A 21,557-nucleotide genomic window follows, 5' to 3' on the forward strand; every position below is an offset into this window, starting at 1 on the left:
GCCTATTTCTCACGTTCTGAGGTCTATTTTCTTTGATATTAGTATGATCACTTCAGATTTTTTTTTTAATTTGAGTTTTCATGGTCTATCTTTTCTCATCTTTTTTACTTTTAACATTGCTGTATTTGTATTTTTGATGGTTAATTTTACGTGTCAACTTGATGGAACCACAGGGTGACCAGATATTTGGTTAAACATTAATCTCCGTGTGTCTGTAAGGGTGTTTCTGGATGAGACATTTGAATTGGTACATTGAGTAAAGCAGATTGTCCTCTGCAATACGGGGAAGGGGGACTCATTCAATCAATCGGAAATGTAAATAGAGTAAAAAGGAGAAGTAAGGAAGAATTCACCCTCTCTGCCTGTTTTTGAGTTCGGACATTGGTTTTCTCTTGCAGTTGAACAGGAAGCTGCACCATCAGTTTCGGTTCTCAGGGCTTCAGACTTGGATTGAAACCCTACTACTGTCTTTTCTGGTTATACAGCTTACAGAGGGCAGACTGAGACATCTTAGTCTCCATAATCATGTGAGTCAACTCAATAAATATATAAATGTAAGGAGATTTTTTAATATATATGTATATATATAATATGTATTTGTCTATGCATGTATTTGTCCCATTGGTCTGTTTCCCTGTTGTCTCCTGATTAACACAATAAACTGAATTTCTTGTAGAAAGCATATAGTTAGGTCTTGCTTTTTAATGCAGTTTAAACCACTCTGTCCTTTTTTTTTCCCCTTTATTTTATTTTAATTTTTTTGGCAATGAATTTCCTGTTTCCTTGAAAAAGCGTTTTTCCTTCCTTCCTTCCTTCCTTCCTTCCTTCCTTCCTTCCTTCCTTCTTTCCTTCCTTCCTCTCTCCCTCCCTTCCTCCCTCCCTCCCTTCTTTCCTTCCTTCCTCCCTCTCTGCCTCCCTCCCTTCCTTCTTTCCTTCCTGACTTTAAAAGATTTGTTTCATTATCTTCTGGCTTGCATGGTTTCTGACAAAATGTCTGCTAATATTTCTGTATTTGTTCTTTAATATACGCCGTATGCATTTTTTAACCACTTTTGAGACTTTATCACTGTTAGTAATTTGGTTACAATGTTACTTGGCATGCTTTTATTCATGTTTATTTTTTATATTCTTTTTTTTTTCAACTTTTTTTTTTTTTATTTATTTTTGGGACAGAGAGAGACAGAGCATGAATGGGGGAGGGGCAGAGAGAGAGGGAGACACAGAATCGGAAACAGGCTCCAGGCTCTGAGCCATCAGCCCAGAGCCTGACGCGGGGCTCGAACTCACGGACCGCGAGATCGTGACCTGGGTGAAGTCGGATGCTTAACTGACTGCGCCACCCAGGCGCCCCTATTTTTTATATTCTTTATACTTCTTGTATTGGTGCGCAGATTATTTGGATCAAATTTCAAAAAAAAAATTAGTATTATTTCTTCAAATATTTTTTCTCTTCCTTTCTTTCACCTCTTTCAGGATTCTATTACAAATTTATTACACTGCTTGATAATGTCTCAGAGGTCATTGATGCTTTCTTCATAGTTTTCAATCTTTTTTTCTGTGTTGCATTTTGGATAGTTTCAACTGATATGTCCTAATAGTTTCTACTACTCCAATGATTTCTTTTCAATGGTCTATTGCCATATTTTTTTCTGCAGTGACTAATATGCTGCCAATTTAAACCAAATCACTTTTCATTTAATGTTTATTTTTCATCTTCAGAAGTGGTCTTTTTCATATCTTTAATTTTTTTTTCATCATACTCATGTGTTTTTCTACCACCATGAACATATGGAGCGTATTTATAACTATTTCAAGATGCTTTCCTGGTAATTCCCTTATCTCTGTCATTTCTAGGACTATTTCTAATGATTGATTTTCTCCTGGTTAGAAGTGATATCGTGCTGCTTATTTGCATATCTAGTAATTTTTTTAATGGATGCCAGATGCTGTGAACTTTCTATTGTTGCTAGCTGGATTATATTGTATTCCTTTAAATAGTGTTGGATTTCGTTTTGGTGTACTGTTAAGTCACTTGGAATCAGTTGGATCATTCTGAGATGTACTTTTAGATTTTGCTATTGTGGAAGAAGAGGAGCTTTTGTTCTGGGGCTAATTCAGACCCATGACCAATATGTGGCCTTTCTGGGGATTCCACCTTATTATTGTAATATAATGTCTTTCCATTCCGGCTGGGAGCAATGCAAACTACTCTCAGGCTGGTGTGAGCATCAGGAATTGTTCTCCCTGGTTTTTCTGGTGGCTCTTTCTCTGAGCTTAGATCGTTTTCTCCCAACCTGCACTGATTAGTACTCAGCCAAAAACTGAAGGTAACCTCTGCAGATCCTTGGAGCTCTCTCTGTGTAGCTACCAGAAGCTCCCTCCTTTCTGGGATTCCACCCTTAAATACTAGCTGCCTTGGCCTTCCAGAACTGTTTTCTCTGTTTCCTCAACTCAGAGAGACCATAAGGTCCTTCTGGATTTTCCCTCCCTGATTTGCATGCAGCCTGGAAACTGCCTCCAGGCATCAGGCTGTCTGAGGGCATGGTTCACTTTGTTTCCCTTTTCTCAGAGATTATGGTCCTGTGGTTGTGCTGCCTTTCAATGTCTGAATACATATGTGTATATATATATATTTTCCTATTTTCTCACTTGTTTAAAATGGGAGGGTAAATTTGGGTTTGTTGTTCCATTTTGGCTACAAGGATAAGTCAATGTACATTTTTTTGTGATAGAAAATTAAAATTTTGAAAACAGATACTCATCTACAAAATGAAGGAATGTATAGGCAAGTTGCTTAACTGATCAAAACCTTAATTTCCTTGCACATAGGGAATTAATAACAATGCTTCCCTACTTGAGGAGTGGATTGGAATTAGGATCCAATGTGACAGAGGAAGTTCTTTGTAAACTATAAAGCTCTATGCAAATGACAATGTCAAGGCTGTGGTAGGGAAGGGGTGATAGGGATGGTGATGATTGCTTCAGTTCCATAACAATTCAAGTAATAAAACTATGTTTTAAGAAGATTTCATTTCAAAAAAATCCTGTGAATAATAATAACAGCACATACTCTGGGTCTTGTATGTAAGCAAACATGCTTTTCCAAGCTGGTTTTAAGCAAAGAGAGAATGTATTTGCTCATTAACTATGAAGGCCAAGGTGGTGGGCCAAGCCCAGCTAAATACAGAGTTCCAATGCTGTCAATGTTGTCTCTCTCTCTTTATGTCTCTGGCTCTCTTGCCTCTGCTCTGCTTCCTTCTCAGACTTTCTCCAGGTGGCAGCAAGATGGTTGTTGACAATTCCACCTCATATTCCAACAGCTTGGCAAACTGAGTAGACAGAATGAGTCTTTCAACAATTGTTCTGGCAGAAAATTTCTGAATCTGATTTGGGTGATTTTCCCATTTCTGAACCAATTGTTGTCACCAGGAAAAAATGATATTTTAATTGGCCAGGTCTCTGAAATCAGGGACATTTTATTAGATACCAAGGATTCAAAGCTCAATAAGATATGATCTTTGATCTCTCAGTTAGCAAAGTATTTACAGGGCACAATGAATTACAAAGGAAGGTATGGTTAGTTCTACTCAGTAATCAGAGAGAAGACCACAGTATGTTTCCTATGTTTGGGTACTTTTTTCATATCTTTGCTTATGCTGTACTACTTTGCTTCATGGATTACTAAGAAAACAGGCAACACACAAGGACACTTTGACAAAAGAATCTTTACAGCCACAGAAAAATACAAAATCACTACGCTCCATAAACTACATGACTAGAAGGGAAAAGTAAAAGTAGCATTGACCCATCTCTGTCTTCACTCTTCAGATACAGTATACTTAAATAATGTGGTTTTTTTAATACTCCCTGATGTTATTTTTGTTTGTGCTATATCTCGCACACGACACAGTCAACTACTTGAAAGCAGAAATAGACTGTGTTTTATTTATCTTTACATTCCCCTCAGTCTTGACAGAGTGCCTTACCCATATTAGGAGCTGAGTGAATTATTTGTTGAATGTATGAATGAGTGGATAGCTAGTTATATATGGTATGTGAGGTATCCTTCTAAGTGCTTTACCTATATTTACTCATGGTATCTTCCCAGCAATCCTGTGAAGTAGATTCTACTTATTCCTCATTCTACAAATGAGGAAAGTAATACCCAGAGAGGCTGTTACCTACCAAAGAGCCTGTAGGTAAGAACTGGATGGCAAACCCAGGCAACCTGGTTTTAGACTGCTCTAGCTGCTGTCTTAGTTTTGAAAAACAAACTTATTGAAATACTTCATTAACGAATAGGAGACAGAAAGAAAACACGAATGTTGTACATTTTAACAGCAACAGCAACTGGTCACCTACGACGGAAACAGAAAGATTACACTTAGCATAGAATTTGTCAAAGCATGAAGGTGTTATCCATTAACTGGATGAGTCAAATGATGCAAGGGAAAACCTTCAACCGTGAGTGAAAGCAGTCATCTGAGTGGCTGTTAGTATTGTCTGAGGGCTGAGAAATGACTCCCTTTTGTTCTTAGGTAGACATGCAGAAACAAACAAAACGAAGCGACAGTTTGTTTCACCTCTTGGTGATGCAAAGAAACCACATTGTGAGTTCGGTAGACAGCAAATTATTTGACTCGCACAATAAAGTTTAATAAACCTGGCTGTTGTAGAGGAAACTCAAGACTTTAACAATAGCAACGAGAACAACAGCAGCAACAGCAGGTAAGCACAGGACCGACCGCCGTTACAGCAATCTAGACTCTCGCAACTGTGGATGGAGCGATTCTGACTGTTTACCTCTTTGATCTGTGATGATCACTTTTACCTTTACTCTTTGAATAACTTGGCTCAAATCTAGTCAGTAGTCGTGGATGGCTCCAGGAAAAATTGTCATTTGAATAGTTTCTTGGTGCTACCTCTTTAAACTCTTTTTCTTTGAGTATTGCCTTAGTATACTCTTGTCTCTAAGTAACTTTAGTATAAACAGTAATAAAATAATTTTAATCACATTAGAAGAAGTTTAGAGGTAGGGCAATTTTCTGAGTTGCCAATTAGCTCACAATGTTATCAGATCTAGTTTTTTTTTTTTTTTTAATCTACTGTAGGCACTTTATTTTTTTTCAAATTTTTATTAAATTCTAGTTTGTGAACATATAGTGTAACGCTGGTTTCAGGAATAGAATTTAGTGATTCATTACTTACTACAACACCCAGGGCTCATCACAAATGCTGTCCTTAATACCCATCACCTATCTAGCCCATCTCCCACCCAACTCCTTCCAGCAACCCTCAGTTTGTTTTCTATGGTTAAGAGTTTCTTATGGTTTGCTTCCCTTTCTTCCCCCCCTTCTCCTATGTTCATCTTTGTTTGTTTGTTTGTTTTTATCTCTTTGTTCAGATAGTCACATGTTAGTTAGCTTCTCAGGCTGATTCTCCTCTTGGTCACAGAATGGCTGCCAGTTAGCAACTGCCATCCTTATTCATGCAGAATGGTTGAAAGAGTCTGGCTGTCTGTGACAACATCTTGAGAAATTGAAAGAATGTATTATATGGAAATAAATTACTACAGGCCACAAAGTCCTTGATTCAATAATGAGCACAATTACAGTTAAATCCATGAACCATAATTGCAAAGCTACTTAACTAAAAACTTTAGTGAAGAAGCTGCTGACACAAGATTTTAGAAAATGAAAAGCACTGGACCAGGCATTAGTCTTTTCCTCTGGAGATAGGGGCAGGCAGAGCTCATGCTGGGAAAACTATACATAACTGCTGCCGTAACATTTGCATTTTACATATAGTTCATCTGTGTAGAGTCATAAAAACATTTTGGTCTACTTGTGAATGAGTGGAGTTTTCCTGTGATATTCAAGGTTTACTTTATTTTTTTATTTTATTTTTTTTAATTTTTTTTTCAACTTTTATTTATTTTTGGGACAGAGAGAGAGAGAGCATGAACGGGGGAGGGGCAGAGAGAGAGGGAGACACAGAATCGGAAGCAGGCTCCAGGCTCTGAGGCATCAGCCCAGAGCCCGACGCGGGGCTCGAACTCACAGACCACGAGATCGTGACCTGGCTGAAGTCGGATGCTTAACCGACTGCGCCACTCAGGCGCCCCTCAAGGTTTACTTTAAAGCAATCTTCTAAATAGTGATTTGAGTCTTCGAGACATTATTTAGAATGTTGTTCAGTTTGCTGTAGAGAATTGTGTTTGTTTTTTTCACATCATAAACACTTTGTTATTTGAGATTAACTTCGCTCACCAGTCTGGTGTCACATAAATGATGACCACACAGCCCCTAGGGACAAATCAGTAGGTGAGGGTTGAACATTTTCTTATTGAGTCAGGAACATATTTTGAAAGCATTTCTCCTCACGTAATGGAATGCATAACCAGCAATTAAAATAAGTGACTCTTACAGATTTGTTTAAAAACACAATGCAAGGTCTTGTTTTTTCCATACCTAGAAAACTTCAGCACATCTCTTGTCACGTAGCTTTACCTATACACACACGTGCGCATATGCTCCACACAGTTGTATCGGATGAGGTAAAAAGCTGTTATGTTTTACCTATCTGCTGTTATTTTGGTTTCCAAAATCTTGAATTAAATGAGATTGCTTTTACCTCTCAGAGCCATGTTAAATGTTAGAGATCGTACAAGAAATGATGGTTGCTACATTCAGGGACATTACCATCTATTTCAGAAATAGGTGAGCAATTGATAAAATTGTAAAACTGTGAATAACCAATCCCACATTCTGTGCTAGAGATTTCAAGTGCCACAGGGAACACTCCAATAAAGGAGTTGTGCCCAATGCAATCTAGTGTCTCATTGTCTCTGACACTGTCTCTGGTCCACAAAGCTCAGTAAAGGCCCAAAATGCAAATAACTAATCATGGGTATTTGGCATTAGCACCTGGATTCACAAATAAGTAAAGGGACTTTTAAAATTGAATGCTGTATGTTCAACTAGGCTAATGTAAAATAACAGTGATTAGATTAAAATCCAAACAGTGGAAACAGACATTCTGTCAACTCATTCTGAAGATATTACTGTTCATCGGGCAGAATTGTGGGTTTTATAAAATAAATATTATAAAATATACAAACCTAAATATAAACTAAACACAAAAATTGATATTCCATATTCTTTATAATTTTGATTCTATATCAGTTTATGTCTGTGATGTCTTTTTTTTTAGGAAAAAAAAGAAAAAGATTATACTTTTAGGAGGGAAAAATCCTTTAGCTAAGAGAGTCATATACAAGACTGTCAATCAATGGTGTCGGTTGCTATTGAAGATCAATAAGAAACAGAACACATAGTCCTTGCTCTCGAAAGTTTATAATCTGGGGCGCCTGGGTGGCTCAGTCGGTTGAGCGTCCGGCTTCAGCTCAGGTCACGATCTCGTGGTCCATGAGTTCGAGCCCCGTGTCGGGCTCTGTGCTGATGGCTCAGAGCCTGGAGCCTGTTTCGGATTCTTTGTCTCCCTCTCTCTCTGCCCCTCCCCTGTTTATGCTCTGTCTCTGTCTCAAAAATAAACGTTAAAAAAAAAAATTTAAAAAAAAAGTTTATAATCTAATGAGGGAGAAAACAATGAGGCATGTGAACTCAGAGGAGAGCAGTAAAACAGCAAATCATACCTTCCTGTGAAAAATTTTATTAATTCCAACATGTTTTTTTTGTTGTTGTTTTAATCTGAAGTAATTCTGCCATGATTTGCTTTACTTGCCTAATTATAGACATAGGCTACACCAAGGTCAAGATACACGTTCAGGACACAAGATCAGGATAGGATACACCAAGATCCTGATCAAGATCAGGACATTCTTGAACCTGGGGAGTATTTAATTTAATAGTTATTTTCTAATATTTCTTTCCTCTCCTGAGTTTAAAAATTAATCCACACCTAGCAGTTAGGGAAACTTTAGAAGTCTTTCTATTGAAACTTCAGAGGAAATTCTTTAGAATATTTTATATGTACTTGGCTTTCAGGATCCTCTTGGCTCAATCCTTGCTCCTACTGTGAACAAAGGTCAAATATAACTACTGTAAACTTTTCATTAGGGCTCATCCTTTGACATTTTAAGTGTTTCTGTGAAGAGGTCTTGAAAGGCCTCAAAGATTAGATATCCTAGACCCTGCTACAGTCCCCCCAAAACTTTGAGTTGGCTTAAAAAGTAAAGGGAAGGAGAAAAGGAGAAATAAGGGAAGTAGACAAGCAGGAATAGGACGAGTGCTTTTAGAGGGGAAAAGGCCTGTTTTTGTTTTGTTTCATTTTAAGACGAGGGTAGGAGACAAAAAGCCATTGGCTCTCCTGATGGCGGTGAAAATGGCGAACGCCTGGCTCTTCCTCCTGTGCTCTAACCACCACACCGCCATGTCCTGCTTAGTTTTCAGAAATGCATTTTATTGATCCTACACTTGTTTGATATACAAAATGAATTTAATAAACTTGGGACACATATAAAAATAAAACATGATTTATCAGTCAAAAGAATTTCCTGACCAAGGGCACACTGCATTACCTTAGGAATACACCCCAAACCACAGCATTTCTCTAATGCTGCCTTTTAAAAATTCCTGACCTCCCACCACTTCTGTTCTCACAGATTTTTCCTGTTTTAGCAGTACTCTCATCCCATCAAACGGCTTCAGCGGTGTTATTTATTTGGGTAAAAATAACAGGAGTGGAGATGAGGGACTCATCAATTCCAACTTAGACAGAAAAATGACTGAAATTATCTGGTTGTGGAGTCACTTTCTTTTTCACTTCATAAAACGTCCCAAACATTCATCACATATCAACTTTCTGAGTGCATTTCAACATGACCGTGTGTTTGTCAGTTCAAATACTTTGCACAGCCCTGTCTGTCTGAAGCAGCTGATGGCGCCTTCGGTTTCACTCCTGGTCTTAAAGCTCTCGCACAAGAAGCAGGGCTTCCCCACAAGTTCCTGACCCATCTCCGGCTGCCCATTCCTCTGTTCTTCAGGTCAGGGCCCTGGGAAAGTTGCTGCTCTGGGGGAAAGGAACCGGGGCCCAGGTGCCTGGTGATAGGTATTGGGTACACTGGAAATGTACTTCCAGACTGGTCTGAGAGCACCTTTGAAGGGGAAAATCTGAACCAGACAGGTAACTGGACAGAATGGGAAAAGCACTGGTCTGGGAGTGACCTCAGTGATCTGAGCAATTACTTAGCATCTCTGACTCTCAATCTTCTCCCCTTATGAAAAGCAGCAACACAATGAGAGCCCACAGTCCTCAATTCCCATCCTGTTTACCTCACTGATATATTATGGTGATCAAATTTCATTGTGTATAGCAAAATCTTTTTATTTTTTATTTTTTAATGTTTATTTATTTTTGAGAGTGGGGGTGGGGGGAGGAGCAGAGAGAGAGAATCCCAATCAGGTTCTGAGATGTCAGCAAAAAGCCTGCCTTGGGGCTTGATCTCAGGAACCATTTAATCATGATGTGAGTTGAAATCAAAAGTCTTATGCTTAACTGACTGAACCGCCCAGCATGCCTGTGACAAAATCTTTTCGGACTCTTAGGCACATCACAAATCATCAGCTCTCATTAACATAGATACCCTGAACACTGTTAAGCATTTTGCCCCAGGACTGTGGCCGCGGAGGTAGTTTTCTTGAGTTCAGTTACATGGTTCCCTTCCTTCCCCCACTTTACCCTATAGCGGCCACATGCAAAGGTAGCACGTGATACCTGTGGATATCTATGCTAAGAAGGCTGTTACCTACCACCCCACAACACATTTCCTAATTTAAGGAAAAACTCATTTGTTAACATTTCCTTCTTTCTTCATCCTTTCATCTGTGAGAGTTATTATGACCATTCAGATCCTGGTGGTGTAAAAAGTCATCCCAAGGTGTTTCTCTTGCAGGAAAAGAATCAAGACATCTGTGGATGACGCACTAAGGTAGTCACTGGCAACCTCCCTTCCATTTCTGGGTTGGCTCATTGTTTACCTAATTGCCAGTAATAATATTTCATTGTGTAAAGAATGTTGGCACCAGGGGCCCAGGTTCCAGTTTATTGATGGCTCAGAGTTTATGAATTGATGCCCTCAGCAGGTTGCTGCCCTGATGAATGGCAATTACTGCGGCTCCCACAGAGGCAATTGTAGTCAGAGCATTTACTCCTTTCAAATAATTGCCCCTGAGAAGTTGAACAGGTAATTGTAACATCTGAAAACCATGCTTTTGGCTCCGAATCAAAGAGTATTAATCTCCGTAACAGAGGTGTTTTGGAATGACCCAAAAGAGTTGTTAAAGAATGGTCTCCAGAGTGTTTAATTTTAAGATGAATTGGAGAAACCTTAGCAAGACCCCCCTCCCTAACGAAAATTAAAACGTTGTAAAGACACCCAGATTGTTGTTAGAGGTGCCCACCTTTTTGAAGTTGCGATTCTCTGTAGTGATTGGTTTGCTTTAGACTTTATGCCTACCATTACTCCTCCTTAAAATTCTTTAAAGCACCTTGCTCCAGCCAGGCTAATCTGCCCATTAACCTCTGAAATGTCGTGTTCATTCTCACTCCAGAAAATTTGTTCGTACCATTCTTTAATGCCATTCATTAAGTATATGCAACGAAAAAAGGACGAATTATTTGAAACACCATTTCATTTTCTACTATGACATAGGTGGATTTAATGAATTACCGAAGTCCCTTCAATAAAGAGAGCGCTAAAATCTTGAAATCATGCATATGTCTTCTATAGAATCCAAAGATACCTTCTACTCCAGTTATTTTGTTAGAACTTCTAATCTATTTATTTTGGTACCATGAAAGAAACGGGATGGAGTCACATAATATAGTTTATTTGTATAAACTTCAATTTGGAGGGAACTATTGCACACAATGGGAAAGAAATATAAAGATACTAATCCACAATGGTTTTGGGGTTTGGGGGAGAAAAGAGCATCAAAGAAAATGTAAGTATAGAGTCACACCTATAATTTTGAAACCTTTCTGAATAAAGGTCAGAAATCTTTGAGAGATGACACTGGAGGACAGGAAGGAAATAAGAGAAAAAAAGATCCAAAATATACAAAAGTGTAGAAAAATCATAAACTAGTTTTAAATTCTGGAAACCGTGGTGTTTAAACATTTATTCTTCTCAAATTGTTGGCAGTAAATCCAGTGTGCTGAAAACAGCCAGGTATGTCTCCTTCAAGGCAATCTGCCCGTCATTATTCAAAGTGCCAGGGATTTAAAAAGTGTCTTAGCATCCTCACATTTCAGACTAGTAAGTAACGCCAGAAGGAATGATTAGAAGACTTCAGGCTAAAGTATGAGTTGGTTCAGAAACATGCAACCATTAGAATAAAAGCTATAAAAAATGATCATGGAAGTAAATATGGGATAACATGAACATGGGTAAACTGAAATATGAAGTAATTCTACAAACACACACACACACACACATGCACAACTAGAATAATCTAAAGGATACCAAAATAAAGATATACTTACTCATGCAACCATAGACATAAATTTCCTTAATCTTGATTTACCTTAAGACTTCAATACTCAAGAGTTTCCATCTTATATAATCACGACCTTGTTCTGCTAATTGGATTATTGGAACTGAGAGTTTTATAGGCACATAGAACAGACATGAATTTTAGAGACCATGTATTCCAGACGGCTGCCTTGAGGCAGATAAATATCTGAACCAAGGATGACAGATAGGTTTTAACTTAGAAACTAATTCCAATCCATTTGTGGTTGGCTGACTAGAGCAATGCATTTAGGTGAATTCTGAGGCTGAGTTTAGCTCCAATAAGAGGAATATGGAGTCTGATTGATAATGGAGGGTCTAAAGTGCTCAGGTCCAGGAATCAGAGTCCAGAACACATGTTGGGATGGAGGCTGGGCTTACTGCCATACATTTGTTCTTCACAGTCTAAAAACTATTTAGGTACAAAGAAGGTAGCATAGAGTATAGACAGTCAATAAATATTCTAGGGTGTAATTACATAGCACAGAAATATTTAACCTGCATTTTTTTCTTTTTTTTTACCAAAATTATCCTGGATATATGAGGGGATTTTTTAATTTGCTTCTAGATGTTCTAGATACCAAGGAAATCTAAAAGGTTTCATGCCATAAGTTCCTTGCCCTTTATTCCTTAAGGTTTGGGAGTTCAAAAGAAAGGGGGAGTGCAGAGAGTGAGATATGCTCTTTAAGTGCATGGTGTCTCATGTCAGTGGCTGTTCTTTACCTCGTGCTCTTGTCATTCAGGTGACTATAATCACCTAAGGCCTCTGCTTGGTTCATAAGTTTTTTCACAGCTAACTCTACCTAATGCTTGGTTAAGCCATGCGACCACAAATGGTAATTATAGTCATTTATCCTAACTGCAAACTATTTATAACTAATGATCACACATCATAATAAGAGTTCTTCACACGAAAGATGTGTCTAGTTCATTTTGTGGTATGTTTTGTAGTATCACAACAATGAACTCTGTTGTTTCCAGCCCCTCTTTCATAGAGGCTCATCTCTTTGGCGTGGTCTTCTGACCCAATTTAAAGCAACCAGAGGACACTGAAGTGCTCCATTGAGTCTACTGACCCTGAACTATTCTCATTCTCTTCCAATGGCCTGTTCACTCCTTCTCTGTGTCCTTTCTTTTCCTTTCGCCTCCACCCTAATGCTTCTGTTCATAAATTTAGCAAACATTCAGTGGTAATTACCATTAACTAGTTAAAGTGCCAGAGACTGCAGTCGGCATGTTTTTATACTTTCTTTTGGTTCTTCACAGCAGTCCAAAGAATTCAACATTACTATCCCTACTGCATGGTTGTGGAGATTGAGAAACGGAGATGTCAATTTATTCAACATCACACAGCGAGGGAACACCCACATTGGGATTGGCGTTTAGCAATCCTCTTCCCAGTAATCCTCTTTCACTTACAAATCACTGCTTAATATTGTGACATTTACATGGGGCACCTGGGTGGCTCAGTAGGTTGGGCGTCCCACTCTTGATTTTGGCTCAGGTCACGATCTCACAGTTCGTGGGATGGAGTCGTCATCAAGGCTCTGTGCTGAAAGCACGGAGTCTGCATGGGCTTCTCTCTCCCTCTCTCTCTGCCCCTCCCCTGCTTGTATTCTCTCTCTCTCTCAAAATAAATAAACTTAAAAAAATAGCATAGCATCTACAAGCACACAAGACATTATCCAAACTTTTATGGAACTTAAAAATTAGAAAAATACCTAGTCCGTTATCTATTTGTTTCATGTCCTGTATCTACCCAATCATATATATTCATCCTGTTCCTGGTTACCAGTGCTAATACCGGGTCCTGCCTTTGTTACCTCATGATTAATATAAAAGCCTTTTCACTAACACTCTAAACTATGTTGTATTCTTTCTTATATGTAATTTGCTTGCAGATTTTCTTTTGCTCAAAAACCGGGGCTACTATTTCACCTGGTTTATCAGGAATTACTTAAGTAGGTTTAACGGCAACTGTGTAATTTACAGTTTATTGCATGTATTATGGATTTTTTTTTTATATCACATCCATTCATTTGGTAAGTAATCCTTGAGTGGGTAACCCTTATTAGGCTCTGTCAAAGATATAAAGTAGAATCTTTTTTGGAGAAAAAAAGAGAAGAGAGAACCTTTGGAACTCTTGGAGAGCTCTTGGAGAAAAGAGAGAAACTTAGTCCCAGACACCAAGAGCTACAAAGCAGAATATGACATAGTCTTCCAATAAGAAAGGTGAAGATTCATGAAAGAAAACAACTGGATCAATCAGAAATCATGAAGGAATAGGCAGTGTCTAAAGTAGACCTTGAGGGAATACATTGCTGGCTTTGGAAATGATAGAAGAGGCTGAGAACACGTTGTAAAGACATGGCCATTGGAGCTACCTGGGGTGTTGGGGATGCCATGTAGGCCACGTGCCTGGAGTTGCTGGGGCACAGATTGCCTTCTGCTCTGACCACTGAGTCGTGCTGGGTGGAGGCCAATGTTGCTGTTCGGCTTTGTAACACTCTTCATCTACCAAACTCTGCTTGTTTAGTTTCTGGGGCTCCCTCCAAAATTTTTTTTTCTCTCTCTCTCTTTTTTTTTTCTTTTCTTTTAAACCCTCCCTAAGGCCTTTTCCATACTCTGAAGAGTTTAATTCTATTTGGTCTCATCAAGTTTGTATCATTTCTGTGTGCCCATTGTCTTCCCAATTGGATTACAGTCTCTTCAAGGCCAGGAATGGATTTTTCTAATTGCACATAAAACAGAGCCTAAGGCTGAGCCTACAGCAGGCAGTCAGTAAACATTGGATCATTTATTGGGTCTTTGGTTATGAATAAATGAAACTGTTCACAGACAATGTGGTTAAAAAATGTTAAATGAATGTTTCAGATTTACCCCAAATTGTTAGCTGTAGAAAAAACTAACATCAATTTAAGAAAGGAGATGATCTTTCTTAAAAAATTCTTGGTACACCCTATCTCTGTTAAAGATATTTCTCCGGGGGCGCCTGGGTGGCGCAGTCAGTTAAGCGTCCGACTTCAGCCAGGTCACGATCTCGCGGTCCGTGAGTTCGAGCCCCGCGTCAGGCTCCGGACTGGTGGCTCAGAGCCTGGAGCCTGTTTCCGATTCTGTGTCTCCCTCTCTTTCTGCCCCTCCCCCGTTCATGCTCTGTCTCTCTCTGTCCCAAAAATAAATAAACGTTGAAAAAAAAAAAAAGATATTTCTCCAATCAAAGGCACTCATGTTGGATGCATATTGTGGTATGTATCTGGCTTTGAAGATGTAGCTTAAAAAAATAGGGGAAAAACTTAATCATTTCATCTTTAAAGCAACATTTTCGATTTTATGTTGAAATGATTCATACCTCATTACCCACTTAGACTGAGTAATATGCTTTCTAACCAGAATTATTTCCACAAATATAAAGAAGTCTATTTTATCTTTCCCCATTGAAATTCAACTTCATTTATTAATGCAGAATTATCACCAGATTAAAATTTAGAATCTAAAACTGCTGGTAATTTACACAAATTATTTTATTGCAATCTGCCTATGGGATCACCTTGGCAGAATTAAACTCAACCAGTTAAAAGAATAACTTATGTAAGAACTGTCAGAAAAGATGAGAACCCAAATTATACACATGCAACATGAACATATAGTGTCCGAGCTGATTCAGCCACTGGAGAGTTTCATGAGTCCTGTTATCTGAGAAAATCAAATGAGGAACATTGCATTGTTTCTCTGATTTATACTTAGTCTGATATTGATTGTTGCTGCCTCTTGACTAAGAATGTGGAACTCGCCCGGAGAATAATTACCTCTGGTCCCCATCCTAGCAATCTGCTAAATCTTTTTTCATGTGAGAGAAAGTTTTACAAACTACATATTTAGTTTTCAGTTTTTCGTACAGTTATTTATAGTTTCATGGGCATTTTCTGTCTTCCCAATTCAACTGTGACTTCTCTTATGGCAAAATCTGGCATTTTTCTTTGTATTTCCATTCTCTCTGTCACAGTGTTTTGAACATGGTTTATTAGTTTTTGTAGAAAATAGTACAAGATAAAATATAGCAACCTAACTTATCTTTTAAAATGTATTTCTAATAAAAAGGACAATTGCTGTTTGTTTGTTTGTTTTTAGCTACCAACTAAGTCAAATATCTCAAAGCACTGTCTATGTAGAAATGTGACCCAGGAGAAGATAAAACTATAGTACAATGGCACAAATTCTGGATCATACTAAAAGTGCCTGCTACAGAACACACACTGTTCAGTTGTTGAAAATATACTTCCAGCTGTTTGGATGTATGCTGTTGGATGTATGCCTGGATAAAAAATGCTCAGTGAGTTGGGGAATACTTGTTGCAGTGGAAGAACACTGCCTTTGGTTAAATAAGTCGGGTTTTATTGCTTGAGAACTATACATATATACTCTAAATTTTTTGGTAGAGTGCTGTTTCCATGGCGTAGCCACATGGATTGGATTAGAAGTGTGATACCCCCTCAGAATTCTGCCCAAAACACAGTTAACCTTGAGCTAAAGCAATTTTGCTGAACCATTGATTGAGGCTCCTGGCACTGTTCTTGTATACCTTCCCCTTGACCTTGCAATTTTGAGGAAATTGACTTTGCCCTCAAACTCTATTCTGGAACATTCATATTAATAAGACTATGTGTTTTTCTCACACTGTCTGGTTGCCACATTTAGTAGAAATTAATTAAATATACAAAAAATTACAGGTAGTCAAAAGTGCCTTAAAATGTACTTCAAGATGATACTAAATATATATACAAACAATTTAACTTTTACATCACAAACCTAGTGCCAAATAGAGCACGTCTTTTTGAGAAATACTTCTTAGACATTTTAATAAAAGAGTATATTTTACATACAGAATTATGAACTTAACTTTATGTCATGATGAGGACAACTCATTAAGGAAATGATACAAGAATTAGATATTAAAGAATAAGCAGGATTTTTTCCAGGTTGGGGGACAGTTCAGGCACAGGGATGTGCATGAGCAAAATGAGCCAACGTTTGGAGTGAAAACTTAAAAGTTAAAAGGATTCTATTATTTACATCGTATAATTACAGCCTAAGAGTTGATGGAAAACAATGGTGAGTAAAAAGTGGTCCCCACCATTATACTCTAGTAGAAAAAGCAATTTAAATAACTCAGTTATAAAACATTAAAATGGTATGAGCGAGCCCTTGTCATCTAACAAGGGTGAAAATATTGTGGGACTGTAAAGAAAGGAGAAAATAGGGTAATGATACAGGAAGGGTTATCAGATAAGATGGAATTTGAACTAGCCCTTGAAAAATCAGTAAGAATGTGAAAGGTCAATCCCGGGAAAATTCCAGGCCATTTCTGGGAAAGGAGAGTGCAAGAGTGAACTGAAGCACACAGAGCATGTTCATAGACCAGTGCAGATGCCATTGTGACAAGAAAGTGGGGCCTTTTGGTGGCAAGGTGGGGATAGCGGGGGCAATGTTAGCAAAACCTGAATGGTATTTTGAAGTTGAGTGGCAGAATTGTTTGAAGTTTTGGCAGAAGACCTTTGCCACTGGAATGAGGAGAGTGTGTCATGATTTGATTTTTGTCTTGAGTTCAACAAAGCCAAACTTACAGTTGGGAAAGTCATCCAGGAAGAATGATTATCTCTGTAGGAAGGATACAGAGAAATCATTGTGTTTAATGTGAGGAGATATGGGTGAAGGTAGAGCTTGGGAAAGTCTTTCATACATGGAGAGGGAAGAAGTAGAGAAACAGGAGAAGATTAAGAAAATGATTGCAAAGAGATAGGAAGGAGTATCTTGTACACCAAATTTTCATTCTTTGAAAACCCATTCAGGGAATTTGGGGCTCTTTGGGCTGCTGGACTTCAGCAAAGACCTGGCATATATGCTAAGCACTCTGAAATGTTGGGATGATGTAGAATCCTCTACTCTCCTCTTTTTTATTCTCGCCTCACCATGTCATCATCCAACCCAAAGTTCATGCAGTCTATGAATTTATGATGTCACCCTCTACAAACTCCCCATACATAATTTTGTAACAAACCATAAGGGATAATTCTGTGTAACAGCTGTTCAAGGATGTCTGAATAGCCTGTCCTTGTCAATATGAAGGGCAGGACATGACTAGAATGACATTCTTAATAGTCCTAAAAGAGATTTCTTTCATTAAAAAAATTGTTTTAAAGTTTATTTTGAGAGAGAAAGAGAGAGTGTGAGTGGGGGAGGGGCAGAGAAAGAGAGGGAGAGAAAGAATCCCAAGCAGGCTCCATGCTATATCAGTGCAGAGCCTGATGTGGGACTCAATCTCACAAATGGTGAGGTCATGACCTGAGCCGAAATTGAGAGTTGGATGCTTAACTGACTCAGCCAGCAAGGTGCCCCAAGATTTCTTTTATATACACAAAAAGTATTGATCTAAAATCTATTTTTTAGGGTACTTTAATCCCAAACTAGTATTTTAAAACCCCATTATGTGAAGTCTTTTCTAGATATTTGCCCTTTTATTGACATATTCTTTTATTCTTATTATTAATTATTATACAATTTGCATTTTCATTTTTAACACTAATAATTAATGCCATCTCTCTCTGGCTGATCAGTGTTGCTTTATTGTTATTAACTCTATTAATATTTTTAAAAATAATTTTTGCCTTTGCTGATTTCTCCATTGCATGTTTATTTTCTGTTTCATTAATTCCTGCTATAATATTATGATTTCTTCTACTTTCTTTGGCTTTTGCCAAAAGATTTTTAAAAGTCTTTTTGAGATGACATGTAGACATTAATTTTTCAACCTTTCTTCTTGCCTAACATATGTATTTGAGGGTATATATTTCCTTCGAACTATAGCTTTAGCTGCTGAATTTCACAAGTTTTGATAGTTACAATGTTATTACACTTTGAAAATATCATTCCTTTGACCTCATTATTGGCCATCAATGTTATCGCTGCTAATTTGTAGGGAGTATGTCTCTTTCCATTGGATTCTTTTAAGGTATTCTCTTTGTTTTGTTTTGAGGTTTCACTGTGATGGGCCTAAGTGTTGTTTTCTCCATATTTATTCTGTTTGGAATTCACAGTACTTTTGACTCTACTTAGTGACATTTTTGTTAGGATTTAGAAAATTTTCTCTTTTCTTTCTTTCTAGGACTACAAATACAGCTATGGTAATTCCCCCCGACCCCCTTCTCCCCTGTTTTCCACCATGTCTTAAATGTCTTTTATGCCATTTTCTGTTTCTGTTTTTTAATGCTTTTTTCTCTTCATGCCTTACTCTGGATATAATTTTCTTTTTCTGATATGTCTTCCAGTTCACTAGTCCCCATCTCAGTTGTGTCTCATTAGATACCAACTTCATTTAAAGTGTTTCTAATTGTAATTATTGTATTTTTCATTTCTGGAATTTATAATTAATTATTTTTGGCTTTAAATTCTATGCCAAAATCTTCTTATTGTTTAATTTTTTGGCTATATTAATTACAGTTATTTTAGTTTGTGTTTGATAACTACTATATCTGAACTTTTTTGAAGTTTGTTCCTCTTGTCTTTTTTTCCCCCCTTATTTTTGGGTCATACGATTTTGTTGACAGTTAAAGTAGGAACAGGTTATTTTAATCCTATTAAATGAGTAGTCATGCTATGGCCAATCTAATTCTAATTTACCCTTATACCTAAAGTGTGGCCCTCTGGGGTGACCTAACAGCCAGAGGTCTTTCCTAAGACTCCTTGTTGGTAATTCCTAACCTCTAATTTTTGCTACCCATCTTTCCAGAATATCTATTCAGCCTCTCCATCTCTTAGCTTCTTCTTGTGATCAGTATATGAGAGAAAATCATGCATGACATTGGACTCATCTTTTTACCTCTCTGCAGTTCTTTTTCTGGAAATAATTTTGAATTTTGTTATTCTTACTACCTTAATAGTTACCCAATTCTTAAACACAAAAGTATCTAGTATCTAGGAGCACTTGGGTTGCTCAGTCAGTTGAGTGTCCAACTCTCGATTTGGGCTCAGGTCATCATCTTGCAGTTTGTGGGATTGAGCCCTGCATCGGGTCTGTGCTGACAGTGTAAAGTCTGCTTGGGGTTGTCTTTCTCCCTCTCTCTGCTTCTCCCATGTTCTCTCTTTCTCTCTCTCTCTCTCAAAAAAAGAAAAAAAAATATATATAGCCTATCATCTACCAACCTAAGTAGAGAAAGAGAGATAGAAAGATATATTTGTGTGTTGCCCAGGTTTTCTTACTATTTTGTGTGAGGGTTCATCTACAATAGCTCACCATTACCAGATTATTAAAATGCCTGATATAAACTCTTAAATATTCAGTTTGTTAAATTTAAAAAGTTTTGTAAAAATAATTTGCAAGAGGTTCTGACATCCAGTGCTGAATTTGAAATTTTGTCATAGAATTGTTTGCTAAAAAAAAGAAGTCAAAAAAGAAAGTGAGGGAGAAGAGAAGACAAAGAATTTTGCCAGAGAAAAAGTGGGGGCAGAGAAAGGAAGAAGAAGAAAAAGAGGAGATACTATGGCAGAGTTTAGGCAATAGATCATTACAGGTCTCCAGATAGGTTTCGTTTTGAGGCTGCATCTCTTTTTGTTTGTTTTTTGTTTTGTTTTGCTTACATTATTTTTTGTCCCTGTCACTTGTTGTCACTTCAATCAACCCATCTGGTAAGTTCTTGGTCAACCTAGTCACTGGATGCAACCCACTGTCCTTCATACAGACTCTTTGTTGGACTATAGATCTAGAGCATATATTACCAGCACTTTTTGTACACACTCCAGCTGGAATTGGAAGTAAATGCTCTCATTTTTTTCCTTCTCCACCTTTGACCCTCCTTCAGGACTTTCTTGGTGTTCCTGGCCATCTGCCTGACGTCCAGAGTTGCCTGCATTCTGACAAGACAGAATGGCTCACCTAGCTTCAGAACAACATCAGAGGTGCCAACACAAAGTAGACCAGATACACTGTCCAAAATACCCCTCCATGGTTATTCCAAACCAGGACTAAGCCAGGAGGTGTTCCAAAAATATATCACTATATTTTGGCCTGAGTGTCACTTCCCCACTTGGCAAGCTAGGGCTAGAGAAATTGGAACAGAGATTTCCTGTTAGCCTGTCTTGTATTCTCTCCTCTCAGATATACATCTTTGACTTGTCCCATCTCCAATGACACAGTTGCCCCAGCTTTTATAATTATTTGTACATATCAGAAAGGAGCAGAAGCTGTACATTTTGTCTCCAACCTTCTCCAAAATAATTTCAGCCAAACTGTTCTCTTCACACTAAAATGTTTTTAAGTGAATAAATGACCAACTGAATGAATATTTGTTATACATTTCTTCTTTTATTTTGTGGTTCACAGAGTTTCCTAACTGTATGTTGTTGTTGTTTGTTGTTGTTTGTTCATTTGTTTGTTTTGGCCTGGTGCAATTGTACCCTTCCTTTGGGGGTTATCTCAGATTTCAAATCTCAAAGCCTCTGCTCACTATCCCGGTCTTTCAATGTTCTTTGAAAATCAACTATTAAAGCGGTTACTTTTTTATTATTCATTGTGGTTAATCAAAAAACCTCCCTTAATTAGTGCCAAATCATTTTATGTAAAAATACCTCACCTCCAGAAATAGATGGGAATCTCCTTTGGAGTAGGAAAAACATCCTCCCCTTATTATACCTATGTTGGCCTCATGTCTCTAATTTACAAAGGATTATCATCTATTTAATACCGTCTTTCTTATCCTCAAAGACCAGAGTAGGGCAAAATAGCAGCCTTCTTTCAATCTTTAAAATGATGAAATTGAACTACGGAGAGAATAAGTGATTTCTTCAAGGTCATATCCTTGATAAATGAAGAAGCCAGGATGGAAGTAAATATTCTTACTCCAAAGCCAGTGACCTTTGTACTGTCGCATACACTTTCCCACTTTTTAAAAGCCCCTTCAGCCTCCAACAAAGTCTTTCATGTGTTATAAGGGCTTAACAAAGAATGAATGGATAAATGAATAGATGTTTTTTT

The 21,557-nt window shown here is 37.8% G+C and overlaps 1 long non-coding RNA gene across 2 annotated transcripts; it reads left to right on the plus strand.

Moving 5' to 3' along the window:
• The first annotated feature begins 244 nt into the window (after nt 1-244).
• On the plus strand, nt 245-20,866 carry LOC109491398. 2 transcript variants are annotated; one of them, XR_006585275.1, is made up of 2 exons: nt 245-527; nt 20,386-20,866. It is a non-coding gene; the product is annotated as an uncharacterized LOC109491398 (long non-coding RNA). The 2 variants fall into 2 exon arrangements; XR_002144710.3 differs by lacking the exon at nt 245-527 and adding an exon at nt 3,466-4,728.
• Nucleotides 20,867-21,557: the final 691 nt, after the last annotated feature.

This window comes from Felis catus, chromosome C2, assembly GCF_018350175.1.
Source record: "Felis catus isolate Fca126 chromosome C2, F.catus_Fca126_mat1.0, whole genome shotgun sequence".
Taxonomy (NCBI): Eukaryota; Metazoa; Chordata; class Mammalia; order Carnivora; family Felidae; genus Felis; species Felis catus.